Source organism: Lissotriton helveticus, chromosome 3_1 (assembly GCF_964261635.1).
Source record: "Lissotriton helveticus chromosome 3_1, aLisHel1.1, whole genome shotgun sequence".
Taxonomy (NCBI): Eukaryota; Metazoa; Chordata; class Amphibia; order Caudata; family Salamandridae; genus Lissotriton; species Lissotriton helveticus.
In genome coordinates, this window is record NC_136061.1 from 907,594,628 (window position 1) to 907,607,542 (window position 12,915).

A 12,915-nucleotide genomic window follows, 5' to 3' on the forward strand; every position below is an offset into this window, starting at 1 on the left:
GATTTGTTGGATGTTTGTTGTATAGTATATATCGATGACATTTTGATTTATTCTAAGAATACCGAAGAGCATGTGCAGCATGTTCAGTCAGTTCTACAGAGATTGAGGGATCATTCTTTATTTGCAAAATTAGGAAAATGTGTATTCCATGCCACCAAGGTGGAATTTCTGGGTTATTGTCTGTCTCCTGAGGGTATTCATATGGATCCCAAGAAGGTTGAAGCAATTTTAACTTGGCCAATTCCAACTTCCATTAAAGACACTCAAAGGATTTTAGGGTTTGCCAATTTTTACCGACGTTTTATTTCAAAATTTTCTGAAATAGTTACACCAATCACTCAGTTGTTAAAGAAAGGGAAAACATTTTCTTGGAATGAGGAGGCAAATCAAGCTTTTTCTTTGTTGAAAAAGGCTTTTACCACCGCACCAATTTTGGTTCATCCAGATCCTGATAGACCTTTTTATGTGGAAGCAGATGCTTCACAAACTGCTATAGGAGGTGTTTTGCTTCAGAAAGATCCTGAAAATTGTCATTTTCATCCGATAACTTTTTATTCAAGGAAGTTATTGATAGCTGAACAGAATTATACTATTGCTGAACGAGAACTTTTAGCTATTAAAGATGTGTTTCAGGAATGGAGACATCATCTCCTAGGGGCAAAACATACAATCACTGTATACTCAGACCACAAGAACCTGCAATTTTATTCTACAGTGAAGGCTTTCACTCCTAGACAAATGAAGTGGTTACAATTTTTTAGTGAATTTGATTTTTTAATCACATATCGTCCAGGGAACAAGCAGTTGTTGTCTGATACACTCTCGCGATTAATTTGTGAAAGAAATTTGATTAAAGAACCACCAAGTATTCTTTCAAAGGAGAGAATAGCAGCTGAAATTCATTCAGAAGGTTTCTTAGATTCAATTAAGAAAGAATTAAAAATTTGTAATACTCAAGAGTGGTTATCTAAGGAAGGAAATTCAATAAGAGAGGGTCTTTTCTTTCATAATCAAAAATTGTTCATTCCCACAAGAGATTTACAAAACAAGGTGATGCAATGGAATCATGATTTGGCAATTGCTGCACATCCAGGAATTAACAAGACTTTGGAGTTGTGTCAGCGTCATTTTTGGTGGAACAAAATGATTCCTGCTTATCCAGCAGTTTGTTCTCATCAGAAGGCCTTACACACAGCTCCAATGGGTTTACTTCATCCAATGGCAATACCCCCGCAGCCTTGGCATACAATCAGTTTAGATTTTATTACAGATCGTCCTAAATCCAATGGGTATACAACAGTCCTGGTTGTGGTGGATTTGTTATCTAAGATGGGACATTTTATTCCTTTGCAAAAAATTCCAACCGCAGCAGAATTTAGTACAGTATTTTTATCTACCATTGTCAAGCTTCATGGTCTACTCACCAAGATAATTTCAGATAGGGGACCTCAATTTGTATCAAAGTTTTGGTCAGAGCTTAGTAAACAACTTGGTATCGAGTTGGCTTTGTCTTCTTCTTTCCATCCGCAGACAGATGGTCAAACAGAAAAGGTTAATCAACATGTTGAACAAGGTTTACGTTGTCTTTTGACAACTTCATCAAGTCATTGGGATGAAGTCTTATCTTGGGCAGAATTTTCTTATAATAACACTACACATTCAGCTTTAGGTTGTTCTCCATTTTATTTTCTTACTGGACAACACCCTAGATCTCTTCCTATTCTTCTACCAGACGAGCAACAAACCATGCCTGCAGTCTCAGATAGATTAACATCTCTGTTAGACATTCAGGAAAAGGCTAGAAAACAGTGTATTAAAAGTGAGGAAACAATGAAGAGAACTGCAGATTCTCATCGAAAACCTTCGCCTTTATACCAGAAGGGTCAGTTGGTTTGGTTATCCACAAGAAATATTCAGTTAGAAGGTCCTAGAAAGTTAAAACCAAGATTTTTAGGTCCTTTTGAAATAGAGAAAATTCTGAATCCTGTGTCTGTGAAATTAAAATTACCTGATGATTATGCTATACACCCTGTATTTCATGTGTCTCTTTTGAAACCCTTTGAACCCTCCACCCGACCTGATAACCCACCTCCTGTGATTATTGCTGATCATCTTGAGTATGAGGTTAAAGCTATTCTAGATTCAAAAAGAGTTAGAGGAACTTTGTTCTATTTGGTTGATTGGAAAGGGTATGATCCATCGGAGCGATCTTGGGAACATGAAAAGAATGTTCATGCCCCAAGACTCATTAGGTCCTTTCATGCTTTACATCCAGACAAACCCAGACCTGTGAGACGACCTTTGGGGGGGAGAACTGTTAGGGGTGTTCCCATCGCAACTGGTCTGCCCACGTAATCCTGAGGTGCATTGGCTCGCTAAGTTTCTAGTTGACTATTGTTAAAATGTAAACAACACTGTAATTCTCTGTAATTTGTTCTTAACTGGAAACTAGAGCCAATTCTGTTCTTTGTGCAATGTAATTGATGATTTGCCTCAGCCAATGCTTGTTTGTTTGCTGCTTAGTGACTTGATGACAGTATTTCAGCGCGTGATGGTAAAGAGATTGAGACACGCGCAGCTTCACGCGGGCGAAGGCTATAAAAAGAATCCTTGTTAATGGCTCTGCGCTTCATCTGTTGTTGACGTGACGAGGAGCGCTTCAGTTTCTGAGCCGTCCGAGATCTTGAAACCGAGTAAACCCTTTCAATTCCCTAAATCGAGCGAGACTATTAAGCAGTCCGCGATCAAAAACCTGTCACCCTGTTTTAAATACTATTCCCGTAAATAATCTCTGATTTGACAAGAAGAAGTGCTCGAGGACTTCATGAGGAGAAACGTGCGCAGATGACAGAGGCTGCATTCCTTACACGACGTTTCATCTGATCGGAACTTCCCTTCTCCCTCGACCCGAGTTCATCTTGCGAAAAGGACAGTAAGATTTATGAGCATTTAAACCAATGTAAATATCTTTCTGAGACTGTGCAGGAGTTTATTAAGCGATCGAACTGATTTGAATCGCTAGACAGATTTAAATCTTGGAAAAGGATTATTGACTGAAAACAAACAAGACTTGGTAAAACCAAAAGGTTTATTCTGTCCTGGCTTTTTAGTAAATACTTAAGGAGGATATAAGACTCAAATGTTTTAAGGTTTAAAAATGTAAGATGAGTTAACTAGGTGTTAAAATCAAACCTATTAATGAGCAAGTAATTTAAGGAGTAGGTTGCAGTTTGTTTCTTTCTGCTTTCTTTAAAATTACAGACCCCTATTTGAGTAGATGAAGACTGGGACCTTCAGGTATGAATAAATGCATGGGTTAAGAGTTGAATTAATCTAATCAGATTAACCTACTAACTTTCAAGTTACTTAAGTTTCTATTGAATTATTTAAACTTTATTTTAAGGAGTCAGTAAAGTTAATCAGCTAAGTTTGACTCAAGACCCAGAAAAGTGTGAACAAAGGCCGTTAATTCAAATGGTCAGTATTTTAAGGTGCTAAAAACATTTAGTTAAAGGATTGTTAAAAGAAATAGAATTGTTAATTAATTTATTGTACAACAGGATTACGTGAGTCCAGTTAGCGCAAGAATAACCAACGGCCTGGAACACTTCAAGAGAGACAACGGCAGGAAGCAAATTGTTTTGTTGTTTGTTTCTCTCTCCACTTCCCCTTTCCCTTGGGGACTAGTTAACATAGTCAGAGTTTCTTTCCTGATTGTGTTGGTTGATCCTTGAGGGAGCTGGGAGTTTGCGTCTTCAAGAGGAAACGTCTGAAGTGACCTTCATTACAACTCAACATTACCAATATCTTTTAGCCCTGGCGGATGGTGTCCAGATCCACTGATAGCTCAGGGAGGGAGGCTGTGCTCCCCCTCCCCTTAATTAACAAAACAGTCCCTTGGGGGATGTGGTCCCGGGCCCGACGTGGCTTGTGGAGGGGGCTTCAGCCAATGAGTTGAACTCAGGGTTTGCATCAGGCCAAACTTGAGGTCAACCCCATGCTGTGCAGAGTTGAAGGGCCTGGCCATAGGAAGGCCCACTGGACAACGCCATTGGCATAAGTGGCGTGTGTTGGTTTTGCATATAGGGGCCGATTCCGATTCGGTAAAATCCCGTACAAATAGCCGCCAGGAGCATTATTCCCGTAGGAATCGTATCCTCGAACGTCCCCGTACGTACGATGTAGTACGATGCGTACCCAAAGCAGTTCTCCGTCCGAATCGTTCCAAAGCCCGTACAACTCAATAATCCGTACGAATCGCATTTGGAACGCGCAGTACGCGATGTCTGTACGGATCGAAGCATCATTTTCTGACCCAGCAAGTACGATTCGTCCAGTCAACACTCCGTGCGACTCTTTTTTTACCAGAGCTCAAAATGTCCAGAAAAGCAGAATTCGACTCCCCGGTGCGGTTCGTAGACCCCATGATCGTAGGGGTACGGTTCGTACACCTACGATCATGGGGTACAGTTCGTACACCCCATGATCGTTGAGGTACCGTTCGTACACCTATGATCATGGGGTACGGTTCGTACACCCCATGATCATAGGTGTACAAATCGTACCCCTACGATTATGGGGTGTACGAACCGTACCCCATGATCGTAGGTGTAGGAACCGTACCCCTATGATCATGGGGTGTACGAACCGTACCCTATGTGATTGGGTGGCTCTCCATAGGAATTGCTCATATGCAACGTTTATCGTACGAATTGCATACTCATTCCCCGGCCCGTATCATACTTGTCGGGTCGTACGGCATGTTTACGACTCGTACGGTTCACTTTCAGGGTCCGTATCGTACGGATTTTCCCTTGCTTTTCGTACGGTTCGCAATGATTCAGACTTATTTTTTTACTAGGGATCGTACTACGCAATTCGGATAGATTTGTACGATTCGTACGGAAACGGCTATGAATTTGAATCGTCGTACGGATTTGTTATTCCCGAATTGGAATCGACCCCATAGTAATATAATATTACTTTACTTTACTTTACAAAAAACTTGAAATTAACGAAATAAAAGCCAATAGTAGGGTAAAAATTCCAGTGAAAACATAACATTATAAACTCAGGGAAGAGAAGAGAGACACATGGGGGGACGAGAAATATGGGGGGGATTCCAAAATACTGTTAATTGTTTCACCGGAAAAGTGAAAAGTAATACCGCAAAAACTGCAGCACAGAATTATACCAAATTTGGCAGAAAGCTAGATCAATTCAATTCAATTTTATTTATGGTTTTGGAACTCAAATGAGATCCACATAAAAGAAGAACAGAAATAAAATGTACATTTTCATACAATTGAGTAGAAGATACAGAGATAACGATTTAAGAACATCAGGTAAAATCTCTAAAAGGATCATGACGTTCATGTATAAAAAAAAATTTTTTTGAATATATATTTAAAAAACTTTTTAAAAAGTTAAAGATTCTGTGACAGAACATTTCATTTGGTGGATTATGAATGGCGTCTATAAATGCGGTGGCAGACAAGATAGTTAATTGTAGGCAAATTGGTCTCATCCACTTGCGCCGATGTAAAAGTAGAGCCGGGCAGACAAAAAGCACATGAGTAATGTCCTGAATTGAGTTATTGGAAAGATTACACACAGCTGAAGAACCATACCATCTGGACAATACATTATTCAGAGGAAGAAGATCTAGCCTCAATAAAAGCCAAAAAAGGCATACACCATGGGGGAGATTCCAAGTAATATAAGGTTGTACTTTTCTTAACAGACAAGAGTCAATGGCCGGAACAACACCTTTCTTAGAAATACGGGCCTCCCTATCCATAATGAAACTTAATTTCCAGGAAGCCAGTTTCAAAGTGGACTTTAGCTGATATGGAGATAGAGTAAAAAGTACAGATTCATCTAATTGGAGCAGGTCAACAACATTTTTTACAATTAGAGACTGATCTTTTAGAGTTCCTAACAATTCTTTCTGAATAAGTGCTCTTAGTGTACCAGGTTCTCCCTTTGCGAGGCTTGAAACCCATCGCACTATCCCTGCAAGGCCCTGAACCCAACTACTAAGCAGACCAAATTCCAACCTAAGGGCGGCCACGGAACAGGCAGAATTAACTGAGGTTAGAGACCGCAAGATTCTGCCTTCTGTTGTATTTAAGAAACCCCATTTTCCTAGGTCAAGTAATTCAATGCCGTACAGTAAGGAAGCTGGGATTTTGGCACGGAAAACCTCTAGTAAAAAGGCAAAGTGTCTTTTGCCAGTAGATCTATAGAGGGAGATTAAACTTTTGCCTTCTGCCATTGCTTTCCGAGTATTATTTGCTATGTGAGCCTTATCACTTAAATTTCCACCTATTATTTTTCCTAGGAAGACATAAGATTTTACCACTTCCAATTTTTGTCCGCCTACAGACCAAGCAAAACTCCCATATTTCAGCTTTTTCCTTCCCGTCATGCACATTACTTTACTTTTTGACACATTTATCTTGAGGTGGTGGGCCTCTGCGTATTCATGTAATGCCTGCAGACGATTATTTAATCCCCTCGGTGTTAAGTCCAGTATTAATATATCGTCTGCATAAAGCAGACAGACAATCGATTTACCCCTCAAAAAAGGGGCGATACCTTCACATAAAGACAGGGCATGGAGGAGGTCGGATATGTATAAGGAAAATAATAAAGGGGCCAGTAAACAACCTTGTTTTAAACCGTTTGCCGTAGTAATAGCTTGGGAAAGGCCTCTTTCTCCTCCCATCAAGACTCACACCAAGTATCAGAGTGAAGAGCCCGAACTAGCTCCAATAGGGTGGTCGGCATGCTAAGGTCCGATAGTTTCCTCCACAGCAATGGACGATCTACTTTATCAAATGCTGTGGAGAAGTCTATGAAGGCTGCATAGACTCTCCCTCCTCGGACCTTAATATATTTTTCAGTTATAACTTGCAATGCCGTTAGATTATCCATGGTTCCGTGCCTTCGCCTAAACCCAGTCTGTTCGAAGGGTAGAATTTCACCCTTAGCCACCCAATCATTGATCAGCTTCAGAAGGCATTTGGCAAATCCTTTACCTATGGCATCCAGAAGGGCAATTTGTTGATAGTTATGTGGAGCGTCACGATCTCCCTTCTTGAAAAGGGGGACTAATATGCTCCCCTTCCAAGATGGGAGAACGGTTTTGGATGCAAAACAAAAACTAAACACCGGAAAAAGAAGAGAGATTGGAAGCTCATCCGGACCCATAGCCCCAGAGGAACGCAAACCCTTAATGGCCAGTTCAATGTCTTTTTCGGAAGGCGGTCCATATGGTGAGCAATCCTCATTTGCTCCACTACAGCCAACTACCATTCCATTACTTGCATAAAGGTTCTCGATGTAACCAACCCATGTATACTCTTCAATGGCTACTGGAAGTGGTCTGGATCTTACTCCACAACCCTCCCCAATGAGAGACCAGAATGTTCTAACTTGACCTTTAAACGCAGCTTCCCGCAATTTAATCCATAAAGTATCTTCCCTTTCTTTTTTCATCTTAACCTTCACCCTACTTCTCCTTCTTTTTAGTAGTACTATTCTATGGTATCTTTCGGGGGAATAAATCAAATACTGTTCCCTTATTAATTTATTTATTTCAGTATTAAGTAAACGAAGAGATCTGGGAATTACTTTAATATTTCCTTTTTGATTCGATTATTTTGCAATGGAAATCACCATATCTATAAAATCAGCAAAACATGCTATTTCAAATCCTTTCCAGTTAACCAAATTTTCCACAGCAGCCTCTAGAATACTCTCCAAACCCCTAATTGCCCTAGTATCCCAGTGGCATCTCCCTGATTTCTTTCCAAAGCTGACCAATTCACTGTTTAGTGACCATGGGTCCGTCTTAGATGGATTTAGATTTACAGTGATAGTTAGTACTTTATGATCGCTATATGGTGTATTAGAAACTGTAAGATCTTTCAAAAGGGAGAAGGAGGTACTTCCCACTATCACATAGTCTAGAATGGATTCACTATTATTTGATTTATGGGTAAAGTTCGCCGGTGTATCTGAGGATAACCTTCCATTTGCTGTAATACCTTCAATTTCTGTCAATTCCTCAAGAAGCAGTTTCCCTCTCTTATTTGTCCTGATATTGCCTGGAAAAAGGGCTTGAGGAATCTGCAAGGATTCCTCTTTGTCCTTATTTCTGAACATCTCTAGGCTGTGGTTGGAGATTTTACAATTAAAGTCCCCTAACAAAATTATGTGATGTGTAGGTTCTGCATCAATGATTTTCTTTATATAAGAAAAGACCTTTAGAAGTGCATTGTGGCAAGCATCTGGGGGAATATAAGCGTTTATCAAAATCAGTGGTTTACAATTTTCAACGTTATTAAAATTAAATAATGTTATTGCCTGAAAAAGATTGCTAGGGTCTACATAGTGAACAAAATCCCCTTTTATCTTATTAGACAGCAAGCAAGCAACCCCCCCTTGCATGACCTCTCCTAGAGGGAGTAGCTCTGCCATCTAGCGAAAAATAGTCCTTACCCACAATTAATTTCTCAGCACAACAAGTCTCTTGGAGACAGATCACGTTAGCATCTAATGTATGTAAAAATTGTAGTTTTTCTGGGCTACTTTATTCCAGCGGCATTCCATGATATTATTTTTAGGTCGTTGCTAGAAATGAGAATGCAGTTTGGGATTATTATTAGATCTGTTCGACAGGGCACCAGGCAACCAACTCCATTGAAGGCTCTCTTCTGAGGCATTCCGTTGGGCTGAGAGGGAGAGGGGAGCTATATATGTCACCTGTCGTACATTTTTAGAGATACAGATTTTTAAGTCTTCGGTTTTGGAAGGACAATCTCTGATACCAGAGACTGCCTGAAGTAGCAGGGGCTTATTAACAAAACTTCTATTTCGTGGTTTCTCTAAGAAAGGAGTGACATTGATCCCCCTACTTTGTAACCCTTCTGACCATTGAAGGATATGATTTACAATAATTTTTTAATAAAACCTTACCCTTGTTATATTCCCAACTTCTGTTTTCAAAATGGAAACTAAGTCCATATCATTAGTTTGGATAAGTTTCAGACTTTCGATCTCCAAGAAGCATTTAAGAAGCTAGGACCTATTTAATGTGAGATCCGTATCAAACAAAGGAAAAAAATGTAAGTGGAGAGTATCTATACTTTCCCTTTTATGGACATCATTTGGCATTTTTGGAGCATCTTTTCTTCCAATCGTATCAGGGAACGACTTAGCCAGGGGATCGAGTGCTACTGATACTTGATTAGCTGGATTCATCTGCTCCACAATTGTAGTATATGGTAACCCCCCTGTTACGATATTATAGGCAGCTGACATAGGGGGTATAGTGTTAGGGGATGAATCATTATGAGTCAATAATGGACCTGTCACCTGATCTATAGGTTTCAGGATCTCTAGGTCTAATTTGACTTGCCGGGTCATATCTTGGGGTGCATTCAACATTGACCCCTGAGAAAGATCTTTTCCAATAGAGGTGTCTAAATGTTCTTCAAAGTTAATTTTTCTTTGCCTCTTTTTTGTAAATCTTTGAATTGGTTTCCTCTTTTTCCCTCTGTTCTTTTTAAGTTTCCCATTTTTTTCCTTTTTCCCCTCACATGATGAATCCAAAACACCCTCTTTCCCCTCGTTTTTCTGGGGTTTAAAAATAGGAAATAACACCTTATCTGTCCTTTTTTCAGAATCCACCATGATTTTTACTTCTTGATCAGGCTCATAGACACAGTTAGCTCCTGGAGCTTTTGATGGGGTTTCAAAGATATTCCCCAACGTCGCTACTGTTTTCTTTCGTTCAATAGGTTGGGAATTACCATCATGTTCAATTAGGACTGAATCTTGGAGAACATTCTCAAACTTTTTCTCTGCCAACATATCTTTCTTCACTTTCGGTCCTACTGGAATAGACTCATATTTTAAGCTAGATTCCTTCCCCTGTTTGCTATTTAATGATACCTTTAGTATTTGGGTTACAGTTTCCAGCACACAATCTGAACCACCAACAATTTTTTCTAGTAACATTAAGATGGAAGAAAGCAAATGTTCTAGAGATGATAAAGAATCAGAGACAGGTTTATCCTGCCTGGTGGGTTGATTAAGATGGATATCAGTAATATTAAGATCAGGGCTCGTGGAGATGTTTGACTGTGATCTAAAATAATGGGATTTATTGGAGGGAGTACTACTGTATAATTGAAGTCCTGCGGGGGCTATTACTGCTGGTGTATTTGCAAATTCTGTGGTCTTACTAGTATCGTAGGTGATATATCTCTTACAGAGCTCTATATCTAGATCTGGAAGAGTAAAGTCATAACTTTGAGCCTCCACGGACGGGGAAGGACCGAGAGGTTCTTTTAGGATTCCACCGGGGGAAGGTAAGGGTCTATGTACAGTCACCTCCACTGTTTTAAAAGTAGAACCTAAGGGTCCATGGAGGGTCAGAGGACTATTTTTATTTTTATTTCTATCCCCAGGTATTTGCGTCAAAGGGCCCAAAGGTTTCAGGGGATCTAGGGGCCCACCCTCCCCAACAGTAAGGAGATCAGCAACTTCTGCCATATTTGCTGATTCAATTGGATCAACATAGTTGCTATACCCACTCACAGTTGTTCGTCCTTCTCTATCTCCTTCTCCATTATTATCTACAGTATTTAACCCCGCTAGGGGGACTCTGGGGTATATTACCAACAACTAGCGATGTTGGTTTAGCGGCGATATTTTTATCGCCGAGCTGCGGTGATTTTTATCGCTTAGGAACCTTGCTATTATCAAGGTTTATCTCCTTAGTGATAAAAATCGGGCGAAATGCATGAATATCGCTGAAAAGTCAGCGATATTCATGCATTACCGAGCTAATGCTCTCAGCCATGTTATCCACCTACCATTGGATAACATGGCTAAGAGCTGCTCAGGGGCAGGTGTTAGCTTTTGGAGATATTCGCGCTTAGCGCGAATATCTCCAAAAGTTGGTAATAGGAGATAGCGATGTTAGCGACTGTTTCCAGTCGCTTACATCTTGGCACGCCCACTTTGCATGTCATTAGTGATAAATATCACTGACATGCAAAGCGGGCCCAAGATGGGCGCTATCTCCTACTAGCTGTCGCTAACTGGTGTTAGCGACAGCTAGGTAATAGGGAGATAATTTTATCTCCGCTTTCTTGGCTGTTAAAGCCAAAAAAGCGGAGATAAACCTCCTTGATAATATGCCTCTCTGTCCTTTCCCCTTTCCCATAAGCTGTATAGTTGACATTTTCCTTTAAGCAGCATAACAGAAACATCCTTGTTTCATAGGGGATTTGATTTGGTCTTGGAGCAAGTCCTACCCACCAGTAGTCGCCCAGACCTTAACTTTTTAGCAGTCATGACAAGCGTGAAAAGACCAAAAAATCAAAGAGAGTGCGCAAACTTTGAAGTAAATACCACTGCCTTGTGGAATAGAGGCTAACAATTGCTTTGCCCCACGCGCCACCCTGCCCGGGGTCTGGGCAATTCAGTAGCGATACGAACTAGAATCGCACACTGATCCCCGTCCGACAACCAGGACTAAGGTGGCTGAGGCAATACAAGTGAGCAGATAGACCAGCTATAATGGCACTTTAGAAGTAACAGGGGCAGGAAGCGTCAGGCTTTTCCCCCCCTTTTATAATCAGCTACTACTGCAGGAGCCCCACCCGTGGGCCCACTCTCTCTGCGCTCAGCACTCAATTAGCTTTGACAGTCTCCACTACAGGGGTGGGGTATAGAAACTATTGTCGTAGCTGCTGTTCGTTGTCGACGACGTTATCCTGAATTCCTGGGACAGTCCAATGCAAATCAGCAGGGTCCAGAATAGTTCAAATAAGAAATTTGGCTTTTCTCCTATTGGACCCTCCCTAGCTTAAGCACACAACAAAGGAACTTTGGCGGCCACAAATAATCACTGCTGACCCCAAGGTAGACAACATTTACCTTGATCAGCCGGAAGACAAAAAACCTTTGTGGTCGAGAAGAAAATAGAATACTTTAGATGGAAATATGGGGATTAGCCCCAGCCCAGCCTTCTCCGGCCTCCAAGGGCCACAGAGGGCCCGCCCTTTGCCCGGGCTTTTTCCGGCGCCCGTCCGTTCGCGTTCCGCATACGCGGATATGGCTAGAGCTATATAGGAGGAGGCGGGGCGGGAAGAGGCTCCAGCTGCGGCGAGTGGCAAGCCGCTTGGAATGCTGGGCCTCGCAGTCCCACACCCGTAGGCTCACTCCTGCAGCCTGCTCCCCAGGGTGTCCTCTCAGGTTAATGCGGGGAAATCCAAAGTCAGCTCCCGGCAATTAGGATGGGACGGGGTTCCAATGACAGCCCCACACAGCAAACACAGCAAAAGACACGGCAAATCACTCACTGCTGCCCCGAGTCACAGCCCGGAGCCCCTGCCACACACCTGTGTTGAAACTTCATGCGCCACCTGCCTCGAGTCTCCTGCCACGTTGCCTCACTGCCAGGCAGCCGTCGAGCCACAGTTCCGGCCACGGGCTTAACGGTGCTCCTGCCACCACGGAGGTTTCCTCTCTAGGAGCTGCTCTCCCAAACCAGCTCCCTCGCAGCTCCTTCACAGCCACACACCAAATCACCGCTGCAAATCACCGCTGCAAATTGGTGGCGGTTTGGGGGCTCAGGCAGACACCCTCCTGGGGTCACTGGGCTCTGGGGCACTCACCCCCACCGTCTCGGCGTTGGCGCTGGTCGTTGGCCACCGGTCTCAGCGTTCCGCGTTCCGCGCTCGGCGGCTCACTCGTAGCTCACTGCTCACGGCTCTCGGCTCACCCGCAGCTTCGTGGAAAACCAGGCACTGACCTTTGTGTCTGACAGCGCTGCACTTTCAGGTGATCCAGCTAATGCAGCTTACCTCTGAGCTAATCCTTCTCCTATAACTT